Consider the following 22,029-nt stretch of genomic DNA (forward strand, 5'->3'; position numbering starts at 1 on the left):
ATTTAATCCTCAACAGGAGATGGCAACCCCAATAAAGGCAAATTCCATGTTCGGGATCATTAGGAAGGGGATTAAAAATAAAACTGTCAATGTCCTAATGCCTTTACACAAATCTGATGGCTGTATATTACCTCCAGTATCACAGGCAGTGTGTCTCACTGAATATCCTCTGATGAGCAATGTGAGTGGGCGAGTGCAATTATGCTCATGGTCTGCTTGCAAACTTACCTGAGGCATTTGATTGGCCACTGTGGGGAGACTAGAAGGGAAGGCTACAGTGGCCTTTGGTCGAACGCAGCAGGGCATTTCTTAGTTCTTCAAACTGCTCAGACAGCTGCACTCTCCTGAGAGAAGCCTCCTTTTGGGAACATGTCAAGAGCGGTAACTTCATGCTGTCCTACTTAAGTTCTGCTGTGGTGCAGAGCTGCTCCAGAACTCAGGGAAGGATGAGTTCAGAAATGGGTGTTCTGGTTGGATTCTTTGTATTCAATATATTTCTAGGCCACGTTTCATTCAAATGAATCCCAAAGGGGCTTACAAACAATAAATAATGATAATATGATAGAACGTAATAGAATATCACAAATACAGCATAAATCACATTGAATAATTAACAAACCACCAGCGAAACAATTACAATCTATAAAACACTGTTAACAAAGCTTGTTATTACCCAGCAGTTAATGATGAGCACGTTGTCCATTAGTTCTTCTTGCATTTTGCATTATCTTATGGAGTGTTTCTATATCCTTTACTTGCTCATGAGCTTCTTATTTCTTATTAAAGGCAGTGCAGAAACAGTCCTTATTCAAAACTATCGAGTGCCTAGCCAATGCTATGCTGAAATCCCTATTGCTTGCGCAATAAAGACTGGTGGACTGACCAAGGGCAGATTAGGGTGAGGGCACTACAATCAGGCAATGGAACCTGATTAGTTTTGCCTCAACCGAATCTTTATTGTCTTGTGGAAAACCAAAGGTGGGCCTTTTCACTGGTGGCACCAGTGCTGTGGAATACACCCCCCCAAAAAAAGAAAATATGAGAGGCCCCATAAGTTGACATTCTGCCAGCTCCTGGAGACACAACTGTTATGGCAAGTGATCTCACGAACTGAACATCTGGTTTTATTGTTTTAACTGTTGTGTTGTTGTTGTTTTTAAAAAACAACAAATTTGCTTTGAATTTTAATTGTTTGTCCCATTGTACATTTCACCTAAGGAAGTTTTAATGCCCCAATGGAATTGCTATTGCGTGTTTAATGATGTACTGATTAAATAGTTGCAAACCACCGAGAAGCTGTTTTGTCATGGAAGCGGTACACTCATAATAATAGTCAGACTCCATCAATTCCAGCACCGTCCCACATCGCCAGTTGCAATTCTGACACAGGGGCTGGGCTGGGTCAAAGAATGACTTTGCTGGGCCCGTACCACAGCAAAGGTGCTGACTGGCACACCTGTACCCATCAGCCCTGTCACTTCTTAGCCTTCTTATTGCTTCCTTTTTGCCTGCTTTTCTAAATCAATGAGAAGTTGCTACAGGGAGGAGAAGGAACTGCTGGTGCCACTCATCTTTGGGTCATTGGGACAGGAGGTTTGTTGATTGTTGTTGGCATCTGCTTGTCTCAAGAGACAATGGAGTGTGATTCAGCAGTGCCTTCCTCAGTAAGTTTCCATCCTCGCTACAATAGGTGCAGGCAAGGGTGCCAACTGGAATAAAATCGATCACATGACTTGGTATACACACATCATTTGAATGGCAACACCCATCAACTGGCGGAGCTGATCCCTTAAAATATTTTATTGGGGGCCCCTCGGAGTTGGCTCCTTTGGGTCCAGGAGGTCCTTGCCAGTGAACTGCTTGCTGGAGTGGGGGACCTTAGTAGATAGATAGATAATTTATAGATAATTTATTGTTAGCTGATCCAGTAGTGTGCAAGAGAAAGGAATATGTGGCTTTGACGGTGCACTAACATTCTGTTATCTAGCCATAAAGATCCAAAATGAAAGATTAAAAGCACCTGCAGTAGTTTTCCCCCTGCAGCATTCTAAGTCCAAGGTTGGCTTCTTCAGGAGCAAAAGCTTATTCCAAGCTGGTACTGGCTTTAATAATCTGTGAACAATGACTTTTTCTTCATCATCTTAACTTTAATTCAGCTGATAAGCGACTTTGGGTAAATCTGGCTGACGGTCGATCCTGGATCCGTAGTCTTAATACAGGCCACCACCCTGAAACAAGGCTGGATTGAAGCACCAACACAGTCAGGTATCTACTAAGGTTGCCTAACATCAATTTACAAATGGCTGACATTGAATCTGCTCCCCTGAGGAATAGCCCCACTGATCCTCTGCGACCAGTTCCGGTCAGGCTGGCTGGCAGCAGTCCTGAACTCCCTTCAGAAACTGGGTTTTGCCCCTCAAGCCCTTCTAAGTCTGGAGTTGGGCCAGGCAAATGCTACGGTCAGGCAAAGAATCATAGACACCGAGAGACAACAGAACTGCTCAAGGTGCCCCGACTATAAAATTGGAGAAATCGAGAGATATACAGCCGCACCGGCAGCATATCTCTTCTTTCTCGTATCCAAAAATGCTAGAAGGGCCTTTACACTCACCAGCAGCTCGGCTCTGCCCTTGCCGGTCCTAGAAGGAGCCTTTAAAAAAAGTCCCATATGCTCAGAGACTTTGTGCCTGTTCACTGGGGGATAAGGAAGCCCAGAGCACTTGTTCTTTAGATGTCCCTTTTATGAAGAGGCACGTAGTAAGACCATTGATCCCCTACTAGTGAGGCTCACTGACCACCCTGAAAAGCAAAAATTTGATCTTTTCCTGTTAGGCAAAGATCAGAAGATGACCCAGATGGTCGCCAGATTCTGTGTACAGATCTGTAGCCTCAGACCATCCCCCGACTCAAACTAGTTCGTGAAGAAAATCCCCAAACTCAGTTCCATGGGTGACTGGGTCATATCTATGCAGTAGCTTATCTTAAAGTTTTAAGTGTCTATATGCTTATCACATTTATAAATTTTAAATGTATTGTTGTACATTGTTTTAACTGTACCCCCAAGTGTGTTTGATAAGCTGGTCTCCGACCGTAATAACACCAACAGATTTACACTCTTCGGTACGAAAAATAAGTGATTGGTGTTTCAATTGACTGCTGTTGTATTTGCCATTTAAAAGAGGAAGACTCAAGGCAAAACACACACACACCCTTTCCAGTTTGAGAGAAGTTTGGATCTGGCTGTGTACCTCAGAAGCTGAGGCCCATCTCTAATTACAATAGACGAATCGTTGGGATAATTTCTTCCGCTTTATCTCTGCAATTCACTGGAGCAGTTAATTTCCCCAAAAGCTGGCACATCCTTTCTCATCAGAAATTCTTCTTTGGCCTTTTGAATATAAGTTCCTTATTTTTTATTTTTTATAATAATATAAAAAAAAAGTTTAGCTGATAAGGGATTATGTGACTGGTACCTAAGATAACATGAGATGTTTAACAGAAACTTGGCTTTCACCACTGAATAATTTGCCATTTCATGAAAGCAGCCCTTGCTGATTTTGTTCCTTATTTCCATTGCTGCCGCCAAAATTCCAAGGCATAGCTGCATAAGAAGAATGTCATTTATTCCCTTACTTGAATCTGGTAAAAATTGCTTCTCTGTATCGGACAATGTTGGTATATTGTTACGTTTTTTGTTTTTGTTTTTAAGAAATACAGTGGTACCTCGGGTTACATACGCCTCAGGTTACACACTCTGCTAACCCAGAAATAGTGCTTCAGGTTAAGAACTTTGCTTCAGGATAAGAACAGAAATCGGGCTCCGGCGGCACAGCGGCAGCAGGAGGCCCCATTAGCTAAAGTGGTGCTTCAGGTTAAGAACAGTTTCAGATTAAGGACGGACCTCCGGAACAAATTAAGTATTTAACCTGAGGTACCACTGTAGTCCCAATTGTGATATATGGTGCGCCATATTCCAAAAATTCCTTCCTGCTTTTGGTCTTTGACATCACATCTCAAATGCAATGAGAGCAGCCTCACCTTCACCCTAGTGCAAGCTAAGGAAACTGTTGTAGCAGCTGTGTTAGAGGGGTTTGTTAGAACAAAGAATAAAAGATGGATAGCTATGCCCAGTTTACCTGGTCAGAGACATGGTTATAGCTGTTGGAGTAAAAACCTCTGTTTGCACCACAGCACTTCAATCCTGGACATGGTTGGGATGTACCTAGTACATTTTTAAGTATCTACTGAGAGCCGGTGTCAGATCAGGACTAGGGAGACCCAGGTTCAAATCTCAGAGCAGTGGACTCATAATCAGGTGACCTGGGTTCGCTTCCCTGCTCCTCCACATGCAGCTGCTGGGTGACCTTGGGCCAGTCACACTTCTCTGAAGTCTCTCAGCCTCACTCACCTCACAGAGTGTTTATTGTGGGGGAGGAAGGGAAAGGAGATTGTTAGCCGCTTTGAGACTTCTTAGGGTAGTGATAAGGTGGGATATCAAATCCAAACTCCTCCTCCTCCTTCTCCTCCTCCTCCTCTTCCTCTTCTTCATTTGATCAGGCAGATCCCTGAACACATCTGTAAAATCAGAATACTATACACAAAATAAAATTAATAAAAAAGCAATTACCTTTTCACCATTGTGGGCATCCCCCCATCCTGGTAAATTTTGACATTCACCAGTAATTGACAGAAATGAGGGTAAACTTGAGTCATTTATAAAAAGGCATCCATCATAAATCATTGCGTGACAAGGATGTTTTCAATATTTCTCCCTGTGTCATGGCATACATAGTTCTTAACAGTAAATGAAGGGCATGGGGATAAAATTTGGTTAGCTGGGCCAGGCAAAGTGCCCTCTTTGTCTACTAAACAATGGCAAACAGATAAATGTAACTTGCCAAGAGCACTTGCCTAGATGAGATTTAGTGTTCAGCAGTAAATAACAGTAAATTTCCCAACTGCAAATGGAAAGAGTTAATATTCCCTGAGTTTCTAACATTTACTTTATAAAATATATCCAGATAAGGTGAATATATTTCAGTTCCACTCATTTCAATATGAGATATTTTAAGCAGATGCTTAACTCTCCTATCGATTCACTGGGACTTTAAACTTTTTATACACTTCCAAGTTTGAAGTGTATAAAATGGCCAGATTTTTGTCCTACACACACACACACACACACACACACACACTACTGTTCAAAGAATCTTTGCAGCTACTAAATCAAAATGTTGTTTTAAAATTACTGTTATAAATGGAAAGACCCATTTTTGTTCAAGGCTTCTATGTCCTTTTAGCTTTTTTCCCCAACTCCTGCACTTGCTGTGAGGGGATTGCTGATTTCTTTGTCAGCAAGACCGATGATATTCAATCTTTGATTTCTGATTCATTTGCTTCTTCCTTCCCTTTGATGAACAGAAGGAATGGCAGGCTTTTCTACTCTCCTTTCAGAATAATTTCTCTCGCCTCTCACATGCTTAGTAGTGAGATCCACTTTATGCGAAAGACATTCTGCTCAGCTTACGGACTCTCTCTTCCTCTTCACTGAGCTCAGAACTGCACAAGTACTTCTGAGAGGGACATAAAAACCTCCGATTTCTGCTTTCCATGTTAAATTGTCAGCTCTTTCTTTCACTGTTCTGCTGCCGATTTCCCTCTCTTGTCCTCGTAGCCCCAGGCACTATGCAAAATGAATGGGAACTACCTGAATGAAAGTGGACTGAGCAGAGCCAGCTTGTACTGTAATGTACTGGCCCTGTCCATAGCTTCTAGCCTACAAAAGATGAAAATGGCTATAATGTTAATGTTAAACACTCGCCACTGACAACCCACGAATGAACAACCTCTATAGCACCAGGTGTCATGTGTATTGAAATATCAGCTTGAATATGTACAATACTCTACCAGCCTAAGGGACGCGGGTGACGCTGTGGGTTAAACCACAGAGCCTAGGACTTGGTGATCAGAAGGTTGGCAGTTCGAATCCCCGAGACAGGGTGAGCTCCTGTTGCTTGGTCCTTGCTCCTGCCAACCTAGCAGTTCGAAAGCACATCAAAGTGCAAATAGATAAATAGGTACCACTCCGGCGGGAAGGTAAACGGCGTTTCCATGCGCTGCTCTGGTTCACCAGAAGCGGCTTAGTCATGCTGGCCACCTGAGCTGTATGCCGGCTCCCTCGGCCAATAAAGTGAGATAAGCGCCGCAACCCCAGAGTCGGCCACGACTGGACCTAATGGTCAGGGGTCCCTTTACCTTTACCTACCAGCCTATATACAGTTGTACCTTGACTGACAAACGCCTTGTGAGCCGAATGTTTTGGCTCCTGAACGCTGCAAACCTGGAAGTGAGTGTTTGCGGACGTTCTTTGGAACCTGACCATCCGACGGGGTTTCCACGGCTTCCTGCAGCCAATCGGAAGCCGCACCTTGGTTTCCGAACATTTTGGAAGTTGAACGGACTTCCGGAATGGATTCCATTCGACTTCCTAGGTACAACTGTAATTTTTTCAAGCAACAGAATTGGGCATCTTGCCATAGATCATTCAAGGGTGTGTGTTGGGGAGATGTGTCTCCACCAATATCAGAGTAAGGGGAGAGGGGATTTTTTTCTCTCATCTCATGGGGTTCTCCAAATGTGTTGCTTCATTTTTCCACAAGGGGGGAATAACAGCATCCTTTCCATGGCTACAAAGCTTACACAGGTTCTACTCGCAAGAATGTCCAAGTGTTATGTACTGAAGTTCTCACCCTGGGCCAGCAGGGGGATACTGTAGATAGTTATGCAAATAAGGTATTGAAAGTGACGTTCAGTGATTGGATAGTTTTAGAAAATTGTTACAGTTACATTGTACTGGAGCTCTATATAAGCAGGCTGAGTGAACCCTTCAGTTCAGTTCTGTTCTGGCCTCTGAATAAACAAGAGCTGTTTGAAGAATCGCTGTGTCGTATGATATGTTCACCCACAACTCAACACCAAGTAAGTTCAATGGGATTTACTCCCAGGAAAGTATGTACAGAATAGCAGCCTTGCTCATTTTTAGATAGAGAGTGGATAGGAGCAACAACCTCTTGCCTAGCTACTCTGCCAGCTCATAGACAAGCTTGTTCTCCAAGATTTGCTAGGTCTTGCTTACTCCCAGTTGTGTGATGGCTAATACTCCCCCTCAGCCCCAATCCCAAAGCTTTCCTAGGAAACTGTCAAAATAGGTGGCAGTGACAAGATTCTGAGATTCATCATTCTTTCTCCTTCATTTACTCTGATCCTTGGTTGCAACTATTTTCTCGGATTATAAGAGAGAAGAAGCTAACATTCCTTTAAATAAAATGTGTGGAATTGCCTACATTTCTAGAATTCTCATTGAACAGTTATGCCAAACTGGTATCCCCTGCTATTTTCCAGCTCAACAAGTGTCATTGAGAACATTGCTTCCTCTGAGTCTGGAGGCTTTGTTTAGCTTTCATAGCTATTAGCCACCGATGGACCTGTCCTCTATGAATTGTCCAATTATTTTTCAAGTCATCTAAGCCAGTGGTCAGGGACGCGGGTGGTGCTGTGGGTTAAACCACAGAGCCTAGGGCTTGCCGATCAGAAGCTTGCAGTTCGAATCCCCGCGACGGGGTGAGCTCCCATTGCTTGGTCCCTGCTCCTGCCAACCTAGCAGTTCAAAAGCACGTCAAAGTGCAAGTTGATAAATAGGTACCGCTCCAGCGGGAAGCTAAATGGCATTTCTGTGCGCTGCTCTGGTTCACCAGAAGCAGCTTAGTCATGCTGGCCACATGACCCGGAAGCTGTACGGTGGCTCCCTTGGCCAATAAAGTGAGATGAGTGCCGCAACCCCAGAGTTGGCCATGACTGGACCTAATGGTCAGGGGTCCCTTTACCTTTACCTTTAAGCCAGTGGTCATCGCCATATTTTATGACAGCAAACTGTGTGCATTGATTGTGCATTGAATGAAGTAGTACTCAATTCCTCAGTCCCCTGCCAATCCGTTTCATAACTTGATACAATCTTATCATGTCCCTTCCATAGTTGCCTTTTTCTAAACCAGCCATCCCCAACCTGAGGCCCTCCAGATGTTTTGGCCTACAACTCCCACAATCCCTAGCTAACAGGACCAGTGGTCAGGGATGATGGGAATTGTAGTCCAAAACATCTGGAAGGCCGAAGGTTGGGGATGCCTGTTCTATACTAAAAGGCCCCATGCAACCTTCATCATCTGTAAATTTCTTCAGCATTTTGATCGTCTGGAGTTCTCTTTTCTGCACCTATTCAAGCTCTACGATATCCTTTTCCGGATGGGGTGCCAAGAACTGTACTCCAAATGCAGAGGCATCATAGTTTTTGATAAAAGCACATAAGCTAGCTAATTAAAAAACACACCATTTTACTTGTCAAAGCCTGGCATGAGATGGAGTCTTAGCTATTAAAAATGGAGAAGGAGGGGAGGGGAAGGATATTGTAATGGGCTCTCTGATCAGCTCCTTTATTCATTTCAAATTTCACACCAAAGTTGTTGTGTCAATTAAAGAGCACTGATTGCCTTTCCTTTTGGTCTCTTTTTTTGGGTCACTTTTACAGTTATTCATAGCTAATCACTTCGTTTTTAATTGGGTTCAGTGCTAAGGTTTTCTATTCTTTTAATTTAATCTAAAAATATATGAATAAATACTAGGACTAGGGAAGATTATCAAAGCTCACCTGATGAGCAAGCAGATTTTTTTTTTGGATAACAATGTGATGAGCTAAAGATAAGAGCATTAGGCCTTGAAAAATGAAAACTCAATTATTTTTTGCGCTCTAATGGTATGAATTTACCACGCATAAGCCCAATGGATTGTGCGAGATTGGATATCAGGCTTGTCTCTTAGACCATTTAGATCATTTTTGGTCATGTTTTCTTTCCTTTTTTTCTGTGTTCTGTTTCAATGACTGTCCTATCACCACCACCTGTTTGGTGCGCAATGATGTGCAGCTTGCTGCTATGTGCAAAGTTTTCTGGATCTGGAAGAATGGATATTAAAAACTGAGTTGAGCCACAGCAACTCAGGTTGTTGTTGTGTTTGCAAACATTTTCAGTATTTTAAATTAAAAACTTTTCCTCCCCCCCCCCGCCCCCAGCATTCCTTGTACAAATATTGACTTAATAAATATTGTCACATTCATACGTATTGATGTCATTTGCCTTCACTGACATCACACATAACTGAATCTTATTGGCTACATGGTGTTGTGACATGATGCTACTCATTCAATGATCTCTAGCTGGGTGGGATCACCCCTGTGTCTTATCCAGGAAGGGATGCGGTGACACTGTGATCTAAACCACTGAGCCTCTTGGGCTTGCTGATCAGAAGGTCGGCGGTTTGAATCCCCATGATGGGGTGAGCTCCCGTTGCTCTGTCCCAGCTCCTGCCAACCTAGCAGTTCGAAAGCACACCAGTGCAAGTAGATAAATAGGTACCTCTGCGGTGGGAAGGTAAAAGGCATTTCCATGTGCTCTGGCTTCTGTCACAGTGTTCCATTGCACCAGAAGCAGTTTAGTCATGCTGGCCACATGACCCAGAAAGCTGTCTGTGAACAAACGCCGGCTCCCTTGGCCTGAAAACGAGATGAGCGCCGCAACCCCATAGTCACCTTTGACTGGACTTAACCGTCCGGGGTCCTTTACCTTTTTCTTTTTTCTTTTACTTATCCAGGAACGAGGAGGAAGCAATAACTGGGTATGTGGAGAGGAATGTTGCTGCAGAAGCAGCAGCTGAAGCAAACAATGAAGCAGAATTGGAATCAAAAAAGTGGGTATTCATAGAAATGGTTCTCCAAGGAGATTTCTACTTCGTCAACATTGCTAATTTCACTCTGAAAACCAAAACAGGAATGCTTAGCATGGACATGTAAAGATTCAATTTGCAAAAGTACTGCCTTGTCTTTTCTTTTCTTTTCTTTTCTTTCTTTGAATCATTATTATTTGATTTTACAAATGTAAATCAATTACAATACCAGATACATATCCATAAAAATAGATTTTTCTTAATCTTGAGACTTCTCCCCATCCTCTCCATGGGTCCTATTGTCAACATTTCCAACTACATATTATTTCATAGTCTATGTTTTGTATCTATCCATATTGTCCATAGTATTTGTTACATTAGAAGTGAGATTAAAATCCTGCTAATATTTCCGTCTGCTTACAGTGGTCTGCTAAATAAATTACAAACTTTCACCATTCTTTCTTGAATTTCTTGTCTTCTTGGTCTCTGAGTTTTCTGGTCAGTTCTGCCATTTCAGCATAGTCTAACAGCTTATTTTGTCATTCCTCCCTTCTTTCTTCTTTCCATCTCTGTGCTAATAGCATCTGTGCTGTTGTTGTCGTATACATAAATAGTATTTTCTGTTCCTTTGGAATGTCGGTACCTATAATTCCTAATAGAAAAGCTTCTGGGTTGTTGTTTTTACAAAAGTTATTTTAAACATTTGTTTCAGTTCGTTATACACCATTTCCCAGAAAACCTTTATTACCTTACATGACCACCACATATGATAAAAGGTACAGTACCTTCCTTTTCTTTACATTTCCAGCAGATATTTGTACTTGTTTTTATACATTTTTGCTAATTTAAAGGTAAAGGTAAAGAACCCCTGACATTGAAGTCCAGCCGCGAATGTCTCTGGGGTTGCGGCGCTCATCTCGCTTTACTGGCCGAGGGAGCCGACGTTTGTCCACAGACAGTTTTTCCAGGTCATGTGGCCAGCATGACTAAGCTGCTTCTGGTGAAACCAGAGCACCGCAGGGAAATGCCATTTACCTTCCCACCGGAATGGTACCTATTTATCTACTTGTACTTTGACATGCTTTCAAACTGCTAGGTTGGCAGGAGCTGGGACCGAGCAATGGGAGCTCACCCCGTCGCAGGGATTCGAACTGCTGACCTTCCAATTGGCAAGACCAAGGCTCAGTGGTTTACATCACAGCACCACCCGTGTCCCTCTGCTAATTTGTTGTTGTTGTTTAGTTGTTTAGTCGTGTCCAACTCTTTGTTAATTTACTAGGAGTTAAATACCACCGGCACATCATTTTCATATAATTTTCTTTCAGCGTACAACATGTCGTGAATTTCAAATCCGTTTTCCATAACCTTTCCCAATCTGAAATCTGAATATTATGCCCCAATTCGCTTGCCCAGTGTATCATTACAGATTTAACCTGTTCGTCTTTTGTATGCCATTCCAAGAGCAATCTGCTGCCCTTTTCTTTCACCCCTCCCACTCCTATTATTTTTGGTAGCAACGGAAGACATGTTGCTGCTTGAGGCCTTCTTCCAAAACACAGAAATACTCCTCACTGCTGCTTGCAGAGAAGGCAGGAAGTGGTGTGAAATAAGGAATTAACTCCCCCAAACTCCATAGGACTGTACCCCTAACCTGAAGCCCGCTGGTACTGCCTAGTCATCAGGAAAGCGTGTTCTCCTTCATGGAGAGCACGTGTTGCGGTGGGGGCCGCCAGGACACTCCAAAGTCGTGGGGCGGGCTAATTGACCGTTGGCCACTGATACGATTGGGCTTCCCTTGTTGTTGGGAAGAAGTTAATGTTGCCATTTGTTGATTGACAGCCAGAAATGCTAAAACTCCTTGCACGAGGCTAGGGCTTCCTCTTTTCGCCCGTGCATCGGATTGCCCGTCCCCCCTCCCTATATTTAGGGTTGTTCGCATTGACCTTGCTATGCCTGTCATGGGGTCATCTGCTTTTGGGGTAGGGGCCCGGTAGGAATTTTGTCCATCTGGCTGATTGGCTGGGGCCATTTGGTTTTTGCCTACTGCGTAGCAAATCGTCACAACTTGTAAGGTTGCGGTTAGGCATTGGTTTATGGTCTGGTTGGTTGAGGGGCATGGATTGGCTGTGCCTGCCTCTCTAATGCTGCTGCTGCAAGGGGTTCCATTAAAGGAATTGGGGGCTAACTATTGCTTGTCCACCCTGTCAAGGGGGCTCGGGCCACTGCAAGAGCTCCTGGCTGCATTTGGGGTGGGCTGAGGGCAGGTTCCCTGCTCCGTCGCTACCCCCCAGGTGTATTCCCCTTTTCTGACTTTCGCAGGCGTGCAGAATGTCAGACTGTCCCCCACGGTGGGGGCAGCTAGTCGCAAGCAATGCCTAGGCAACCACTCACTTATTTGTATTTTAATAAAGTTGTGGCCAAAATTATGCCAAAAACCTTAAACAAAAATTCCGTGTGATGTGTGAGTTATTGGGGTGGCCCTGGGGACCTCGACACATAACTGTAAACCTCCTGCCTTTCTCTGTAATACTGGAAAAAGCTTCTTTCTCCTTCCTCTCTCCCCAAAAAGGCATGCGCGTTGTGAGATATGCGTGCTCTGCTGTAGGGATGACAGCTTGCACATTTCAATGAAGGGGACAAATACGAACATTGTATTTTGGATATGATGGAGAAGCAGAGGGAACAGGAAGCACAAGGGATTCATGCCTCATGTTCTTTTCTCCAAATGTCTGGGGGGGGGGGAGGGATGTATTGGGGTGGCTCACACACCTCAGTACAGAGATCTTCATTCCTCCCTTGGTGCAATATCGTTTTCTACCAAGAGGAACCTTGAATGCATGACCAGATTTCTTATGTTAAGAAAATGATTATACGTGCTGTACAAATCCCAGGCCATAAAGCAAGGAAGTATGGCTTTAAGTTCTCTAGGGATGTACACAGAGCAGACAGTCCATAAAAAACTTATGTGTATTCACACACTGTGCATGACCCCAAGCTTCATTGCTAGATGGCAGAAGCACCTTCTTTCAAAAGGCTCAGCAGTTCGCCACCCATCCATTAGCTTGCCTCTAAATCTTGCACATACAAATTAAGATTATACCCTGTCGACTTCACTTGCATCAACACAGAATGTATAATTTGTTGTTTGTTAGGGGATTAGTACCACTTGGTACAGTTTGCGAAATATGGCTTCATTTCTCTTAAAAGCTAATGTTTTCATCTGAGGGTGATAATACCCCCCAGTTCTCTAAAAAGATCACATTATTTGATTACTGGCAGGTACTAATAATGAGTAATTAAGGTCAAAGTGGGTCACATTTTCAATTCAACCAGGGAACTATGCTGCTCAGGATGGTACAATTTTATCATGGGCAGCTGAACACCACACAAATGCAGTCCCTGTATTAATGTTTGAGGCACTTACTCCTTAAAACCTCAAATTCGGAAAGATCATGAGGATCTGCTTTCATGGTCTGTGTTCATACTGAAACCTTGTGAGCTTTTACCCTTCCGTTTCATTGCAGGGTTTTGTTTTTTTACCTCCTTAGGACACCTGTATTGTAGTTTGACTAATGCACTGCTCCACTCAAACTGATCTTGTTCCCTGAATGGGGATTATAGGGGCTACGAAAGGGCTGTAACTGATAGTACTCAGCAGCCAAAGACATGTTTTGCATATATAAGGTCCCAGGTTTACTTCCTAGGTTAAAAAGTAGAGACATCACCTTGCCAACAAAGGTCTGTATAGTAAAAGCTATGGTTTCCCCAGTAGTGATGTATGGAAGTGAGAGCTGGACCATAAAGAAGGCTGATCGCCGAAGAATTGATGCTTTGGAATTATGGTGCTGGAGGAGACTCTTGAGAGTCCCACGGACTGCAAGAAGATCAAACCTCTCCATTCTGAAGGAAATCAGCCCTGAGTGCTCACTGGAAGGACAGATCCTGAAGCTGAGGCTCCAGTACTTTGGCCACCTCATGAGAAGAGAAGACTCTCTGGAAAAGACCCTGATGTTGGGAAAGATGGAGGGCACAAGGAGAAGGGGACGACAGAGGACGAGATGGTTGGACAGTGTTCTCGAAGCTACCAGCATGAGTTTGACTAAACTGCAGGAGGCAGTGGAAGACAGGAGAGCCTGGCGTGCTCTGGTCCATGGGGTCACGAAGAGTCGGACACGACTAAATGACTAAACAACAACAACAACAACAAGGCTGGATAGATCCCCTGTCAGGAACCCTGAAAGATCACTGCTTGGAAGTGTGCACCAGGGGGTGGGGAACCTGTGGGTGGACTACAAGTCCCATATTCTAGACTGCAAAGGGGATTCTACACCTGGGGAGTCACCAGCAAAAAAACCTTTTGCCGCCCATTGTATCTCAGCTGTCAGGGGCTATGAATCAATAGGACTTTCAGCCATTTTCTGCCGGTGTTTTGGCTGTAAGCAGGAGTGCCAACTTGAATAAAATATTGGGCGGGCGGAGGTAAGCCCTGCCCCACATGATCGATCATGTGACACAGGGGCGAGATCATTGGATGGATGGATGTTTTTAATTGCTTTTAAAAAATTTTTAGCTGTACCTGCTTTGAGAATGCTTTGTCTGTTTCAGAATGTTGTTGCTTTGTTTTTGTTTCATTGCCATTGGCTCCTTTGGGAAGAAAGTGGGATATAAATTTTATATATTTATATAATTTATATCCCACTTCCTTCCCAAAAGATCCAATGGCAATGAACAGATACACAATTCAAAAACAAAGCAAAAACACCTATCTGTCTGTCTATCTTTCTATCTGTTCAGTATTCTATGCTCACAAGAAGCTAGTTCTTCAGAATATTCCTGCCACCCAAGGACTGCAAAAGATAAAACAAGTCAATAAATGATGTGCATGTAGTTCCATTTGTGTGTAAATTACCTGGCTGGGATTTGGGTCTTTTGTGTACTGAATCAAGAGCAAAGAACTATTACAGCCTCAAATGATCTTATGTCGTTTCATTACGTGAAATGGTAGAAAAATTGGATCTTTCAGCACTCCACTTAGAACTATTATGAATATCAATGAAAATTCTATTGGCAGTGCCCATGTAAATTCCAACCAGAGTGCTCAAAAACCAAGCACTCAAGGCCTATTGCTTACTGCCGATGGAAAGGTTTCTTTAACGATCTTCTAGATCAGTGGCTGAAGAAATGACATAATGGCTTCTCCTCTATATTGGTTCAATGAAAGAGCAGATGACTCAGGAGATCATACACCATAGTCTATCAAGTCATGGAATATTTAAATGCACTTTACTTTGTAGATCAATGATCTGATAAACTGTAATGGAGTCATTACGATCCGATGCAGAAAAGCAAGCACTGCTCATTTACCAGACACTAACAGCAGAAGGAGTTCTTCAGGGATTTATTGAATCAGGCTCTCCTCAGAACACTTTTAACTAGCAGATCATCAGTTTGATGGTCTGGATTGGCCCAGAAGGATCTATATGGATCTACTGCAACAAGCAGCTTTAACTGTTCTTGTAAACTTCCCCCCACTTTTGTAAGCGTTTGACATATTCTATAGATGAGGTAGCTAGAGATGGTCAATCAGCCAAACCATTTTCTAAAAACCACTGGTCACCACAAAACTACAAGCAATCAAGGTGAGAGATACATTTCTGACTAAACATCAGGTAAGAGCTGTTCAATAGTGGAACCGGCTCCCTCGGAAGGTGATTGCCTCTCCTTCATTGCAGGTTTTTAAGCAGAGGTTGGGTGGCCATCTGCCATGGATGCTGCAGTTGAGATTTCTGCATTGCAGGGAGTTGAACTAGATGAGCCTCTGTAAGTACAATGGTACCTCTGGTTACGTACTTAATTCGTTCCGGAGGTCTGTTCTTAACCTGAAGCAGCACTTTTGTTAATGGGGCCTTCTGCTGCCGCCACACAATATCTGCTCTCATCCTGAAGCAAAGTTCTTAACCCGAGGTACTATTTCTGGGTTAGCGGAGTCTGTAACCTGAAACGTATGTGACCTGAAGTGTATGTAACCCGAGGGACCACTGTAACAGCTGGGAGGAACAGTGGGATAATTAGTGGAGGTGGGATCATGATGCAAATTCAGAATATAACATACAGTACTTTTCAACAACACATATGCTAGTATTGTATAGAAGCCGACTTGGAGGAGCATTATCAGTGGTTGATTTAAAAATACTGACCGCCTGACTGGAACCTAAGGGATTCTGTCATGGCAAACTAGAGAGCCAGTGTGGTGGTGTGGTTAGGAGTGGTAGACTCGTAATCTGGTGAACCGGGTTCGCTTCCCCGCTCCTCCACATGCAGCTGCTGGGTGACCTTGGGCTAGTCACACTTCTCTGAAGTCTCTCAGCCCCACTCACCTCACAGAGTGTTTGTTGTGGGGGAGGAAGGGAAAGGAGAATGTTAGCCGCTTTGAGACTCCTTCAGGTAGTAATAAAGCAGGATATCAAATCCAAACTACTCCTCCTCCTCCTCCTCCTCCTCCACTTCTTCTTCTTCTTCTTCTTCTTCTTCTTCTTCTTCTTCTTCTTCTTCTATGTGTGGAACCTGTTGGGTCAAGAGAGGGGTGAAAGACAAAGAGTTGTAGGGTGGACCCAGGTGTGTCTGTGTTGAAAACATGTGGGCTGCTGTTGAAGTTTGCTGAACAGTGAAATAAGACCCTATGGGTAACCCTGAAGCATGTTATTCTAAGTTACCAACAGGACTTTTTTCCCAGCGGGAACTCAGGGGAACTCAGTTCCGCCACTTCTCAGGTGGGGGCCATTGCCATTCTAAGAGAAGGCGCAAGGTGTTCATGCTGAGTTCCGGCACCTCTTTTTCCAGAAAAATAGCACTGATTACCAATATTGTTAGTCCTATCTGACCGTTTGGTTTTATCACATGGCCGGGGGTGGATGATGAAATGCAGACATTCTCCAGAGGCGGAAAAGAGACATGATCAAAGTGGGGCTCTAGCTGGACTAGACAAAAATCCAGCAATTAATCTACTATCAATCAGTTACATTTTGCTAATATTATTGAACACTTTTATTCCTTTTCTTAGATGTTCCATCTGAAGAGGAACCTTCCAAATTAATACAAATTATGTTTTAGTGTTGGCTTTCTAAGAATGTAGAAGTCTGACTGAAAATTATTTAGTTGCTCTTAGAATTATTTCTTTTTTAAAGAAAAAATTTATTATTAACATAATTCAGCATTAATACACACATATTGCGAATATACAAGGATACAAGCATACATTTCATACAATCCTTTAAAATGTTCAAACATACCTACACTCAATCCCACAGATAATTCCTTTTCCCATCACTATCCACCACCCCTCACCCCACCTTTGTGTTAGACTTCCAATCTACTCAATTGCAATTTCTTTCCACTTCTATTGCTTTCTTTCACACACCTTTAACCTAATTTCATGCTTCTTTTTATATTACACATTGTTATCCATCTTATTTAGTATTTCAGTATTTAAAACGGAACTTGTTTATTCTAATAGGAGTTCTGATTTTTCAATATGGTTTTGCAAGTATCCTTTAATCTCTTAGAATTATTTCTATGTTGTTCCTGAGGTAGAACAATCTCCTTTGAGTTTTGCTTTCGATCAAATTTCATTGGAAACTCTGATCACTATTGGTGAACTGAAATAGCTCTGTTCTGCTCATAGCAAGTTTTAGATCAGTCTAAATTCATAGAGGAGAAGTTTATCGATGACTGCTAGCCATGATGTGGTGGAAGAGAATAGCCATCATGGATAGCAGTCATCAATAAACGTCTCCTCTATGAATTTGTTTAATTCTCTTTAAAAGTCATTAGGTTCATAGCCATCACTGTCTCCTGTGGGAGAAAATTCCATAGTTGGTTAAATTAATTGTTATACAACATCTAGATTTTATATGATTATATACCAACTAGCAGCGTAAAATTCTCATGAAACCTCTTTGGAATTCTGCTTTTATGTCAAAAAGCCATATTTTCTAGTACAGCAGTTATTTATTTACTTCTAGACATATTAAAATAGGAGAAAGGCCAAAACTAATATCTTCTAAATTAACCATGTCAGTTTCCCCTCCCTAATCAATATTTTTCCAATTTAAACCCCTGATAAAGCATTGTTTTATAATGAAAACACAGGATGATTCTTTGAGAGAGCTGCCATAAAGGTTGGCAGGAAAGAAAAATTGCAATACATTTTCTAATAGATTCAGGTTTCTTGTTATTCCCATATCCCCCAAATCTGTCACATTAAGGTCTTCAAATTTAACAATATTGATAAAACAATTACCTAAAATATTTAGAAAACTCCACATGCATTATAATCTCTTTATCTTAATAGGGTGAAATATAGCTATATCATTTAGATATTCAGAAGGTCAGAAGAACAAGTCTGTGCGATTGGAGAGAGGGGAGGGCTTGCTCAGGGCTATGAGAAAGCAAGATGTGAACAGTTGTGGATATCTGATTTACTTCACTGAATTGCCATGGTATGTAGAACCTGTACCTACCTCACCTTAATAATCAAGTCCAGGGCATCAAGGTAAAATGTCACCTTTTGCTTCTGCCCTGAATTCCAGCCTCAGGGACTCTTATACATTTCTTCATAGGAAAGGAACCTCATCTTTTCTCTGGAGCAAAGCTGCCACTGAAGCAGTGGGTGATCTTATCGTTTGAAGCAACATCAGCGTTAAGTTCTCCTGCATCCCCAGGCCATGGGCCATCCAGCCAGTGTTGCCATCTTTAAAGGCTTGAAGGTTTGCTGGAGCAAAATTGTTCTCTGTGGCTCCGTAGGGCAGGACCCAAACTGATGTATTCAATTTCAGGAAAAGGGAATCCTGACTAAACATTGGAAAGAACTTCCTGGTTGTACAAGCTGTTTGACAGTGGAACACAGACTGCCTTGCAAGGTGGTGGCCCAGTCCTTTGTTACAGATTTTTAAGCAGAGGCTTTGTGGTCACCTAGTAAAGATGCTGTAGAAGTGGATCTCCTTCATCAACAGGGGACAAGAACTTGATAACCTTTGAGGTCCATTCTAACTACTTGATACTGCTGCTCCGTCCATGATTCTACCTCTGTTGGCCTTCTTCCAAGCTTCTTACTCTTGTGGAATATCTAAGGCCATGCAGTGATTTCATGACTGAGCTACAATTTCAACTGGAATAAATGGTTCATTTCCTTAACCATTCATGTCAAGGTCTCAAAGGAGTAATTTCAAATGTAAGGTATGAAGCAAATAATCAAGGGAGTTCTGACATCATACTTAGCTGACTTCTTTCCTCAAGAATGAGGAAACCACCAAAGGTTAAGCCAGAAGCACACCCCTCCAAGGACCATGGGTAAAATTTTCCTTAAATTAACTAAGATTTGGATAATGATATGACAAACTGTCATGAAGAAGAAATTGCAGGGTGAGAGAGAGAAATGATCCAACTGAAACATCTCTGCTTTTTCGGAAGACACATTTGTTAAAATGGGTTTTTGCTTTCCAAGAGATGGGGGGGGGGAGTGTTTTCCTTGCTTGATGCCCCTGCGGAAGTATGGAAGGCACATTACTGCAATGACGTAGTGCAGAATGTTGCTTGGGGAAAGGTCAGAGACGGTGTTTTCCCAGGGGTGAGGTTGGCACAAAATGCAGTGGCTAGGTTGCACACCGGAGTGCCTTACCATGCCCATGCCCCACCAGTGCAACTGGGTGTAACAGTGGCTGCCAACAAGCTGCAAAGGCAGATCCAAGGTGTCAAGTCTTCCTCTACAAAACCCAACTTGGGACCAGGGTACCTATGGGATCGTCTTCTCTCTTATTGCCCAATAGGGTCATTACAGTTATCTGTTGAGACCCTCCTGGTGGTGGAGCTGCAGCCAAAATTGACTTCAAAATGTGGTAAAGGACCTCTGGACAGTTAAGTCCAATCAAAGGCGACTACGGGGCTGCGGCACTTATCTCGCTTTCAGTATGAGGGAGCTGCTGTTTGCCCACAGACAGCTTTCCAGGTCATGTGGCCAGCATGACTAAACTGCTTCTGGTGCAATGGAACACTGTGACAGAAGCCAGAGCACATTGAAACACTGTTTACCTTCCCACCGGAGTGGTACCTATTTATCTACTTGCACAGGCGTGCTTTCGAACTGCTAGGTTGGCAGAAGCTGGGACAGAGCAATGGGAGCTCACTCCGTCACGGGGATTTGAACCGCAGACCTTCTGATTGGCAAGCCCAAGAGACTCAGTGGTTTAGACCACAGCGCTACCTGCATCCCTGAAAACCATACCTATCTCCTTGATGTTTACTTTGTTGTAATTCTTGTGTCTGGTAAGCACTTTTTTTTAGTTTCCAAGGCATTTTTAATGTGCTGCCTTAAAGTATATTTAAAGTGCACACCCCCAAGGATAATGGGGATAGTAGTTTCTTAAGTGGGATGTGGGTGGCGCTGTGGGTTAAACCACAGAGCCTAAGACTTGCCGATCAGAAGGTTGGCGTTCGAATCCCCGCAACGGGCTGAGCTCCCATTGCTTGGTCCCTGCTCCTGCCAACCTAGCAGTTCGAAAGCATGTCAAAGTGCAAGTAGATAAACAGGCACCGCTCCGTGGGAAGGTAAACGGCGTTTCCGTGTGCTGCTCTGGTTCGCCAGAAGTGGCTTAGTCATGCTGGCCACATGACCCAGAAGCTGTACGTTGGCTCCCTTGGCCAATAAAGCGAGATGAGCGCCGCAACCCCAGAGTCGGTCACGACTGAACCTAATAGTCAGGGGTTCCTCTACCTTCACCAGTTTCTTAAGTGTGCTGGGAATTGTACCCAAGATTCTTTGGGACACTATGCTTTAAATGTGCTTTGAATGTGTGATGGATACACAGCCTCAGTGCACTTTTCGTTCTTTGCTTCTTGCGTTTTATGCTGCATCATACTTTTTTACAGTTGTTACTGTTCTAGTTACTGAATTTGTAACTTGTTTTGTGTTGTAAGCTACTTTGAGAACTTTTGTTGTTGGTGTACGTTTGGCTATAAATGTGGTAAATAAATAAGCAAGCACACACAGAAAGAGAGAGAGAACGAGAGAGAATTAGTTGTATGGCTTAAGACTACACCGCTGGCCGCAACTGCTGAGTTTTCAACTGTAATGACAAAGCGAATTTCTTGCCAGCCCATTTTTAATACATTTAGACATTTGTTACAAAGGAATTATCAACTTGACAAGGAAAAATTACTAATTCTTGACACCTTCCCTCTCACTCTGACTCTGTCTGTCTAAGTGCCCTTTTCACAATTTAACATGATTTGCCATATTAAAATTTAAACACTTCTAAGCTGTCCTAAACCTACTTTCCCCCATATCCAAATAGATCAAAATTGGTGATGAAATACAGAAATGCAGCAAGGGATTCATTTTATGGGACTGACAAAAAAAGAAAACGCATTCAAGAGTTTGCCTCTGCATTAGGCTTCTTTGGTTAATGTGAAACTCAATCTAGAGAAGGTCACAGCTGACCTACAGCGTTTAAACGGGAACCATTTAAAACTTGATCCCCTGTCCATGTGTTAATTGCTTGTAGGACACCCATGCACTGAAGCAGCTTTTCGGGTGTTGAGATTTCTCTTCTGATATTTTGCATTCAACAGATGGATGTTGTGGGTCAGGGTTGTTTGACTCAAACTCCCAGCCACCATGACCAGTAGTCAGGGAAACCGGGAGTTACAGTTCATCATCTGGCTGGCCACAGGTGGACTAAAACGCCTGTCCTTGATTACAAAGGAGCTGGGTCTAGGCAACCCCTTCTCTTTCTGCCTCTTCCTCTCTATATTGATAGGCCCTATGACTCCTTCCAGCAACTCCTGCAGCCAAGCTGGTGACAAATGTATTGTTCTGCTTTCCTTTGGACCATATCTTCAAGGCTGGGGGGGGGGGGTTGTCATCTGGGCAGCCCAGGACCTCCATACTCACTGCCCACGCTTGCACCCCATGGAGGTCACCAGTGCTGCAAATGTAGTGTTTGACTTCACCCCTGGGGGCACACTCCATTGTATCCCGAGACAGAAAGATGCCAACAACAGCAACCATTCGGCTGGATGCTTCGGACGTGTCATATGAACGAACCTCCTATGTCAGTAAAGGTAAAGGTAAAGGGACCCCTGACTGTTAGGTCCAGTCGCGGATGACTCTGGGGTTGTGGTGCTCATCTTGCTTTATTGGCCGAGGGAGCCGGCGTACAGCTTCCAGGTCATGTGGCCAGCATGACTAAGCCACTTCTGGCG

The sequence above is a fragment of the Podarcis bocagei genome (assembly GCF_964188305.1).
Source record: "Podarcis bocagei genome assembly, chromosome: 9".
NCBI classification, from domain to species: Eukaryota; Metazoa; Chordata; class Lepidosauria; order Squamata; family Lacertidae; genus Podarcis; species Podarcis bocagei.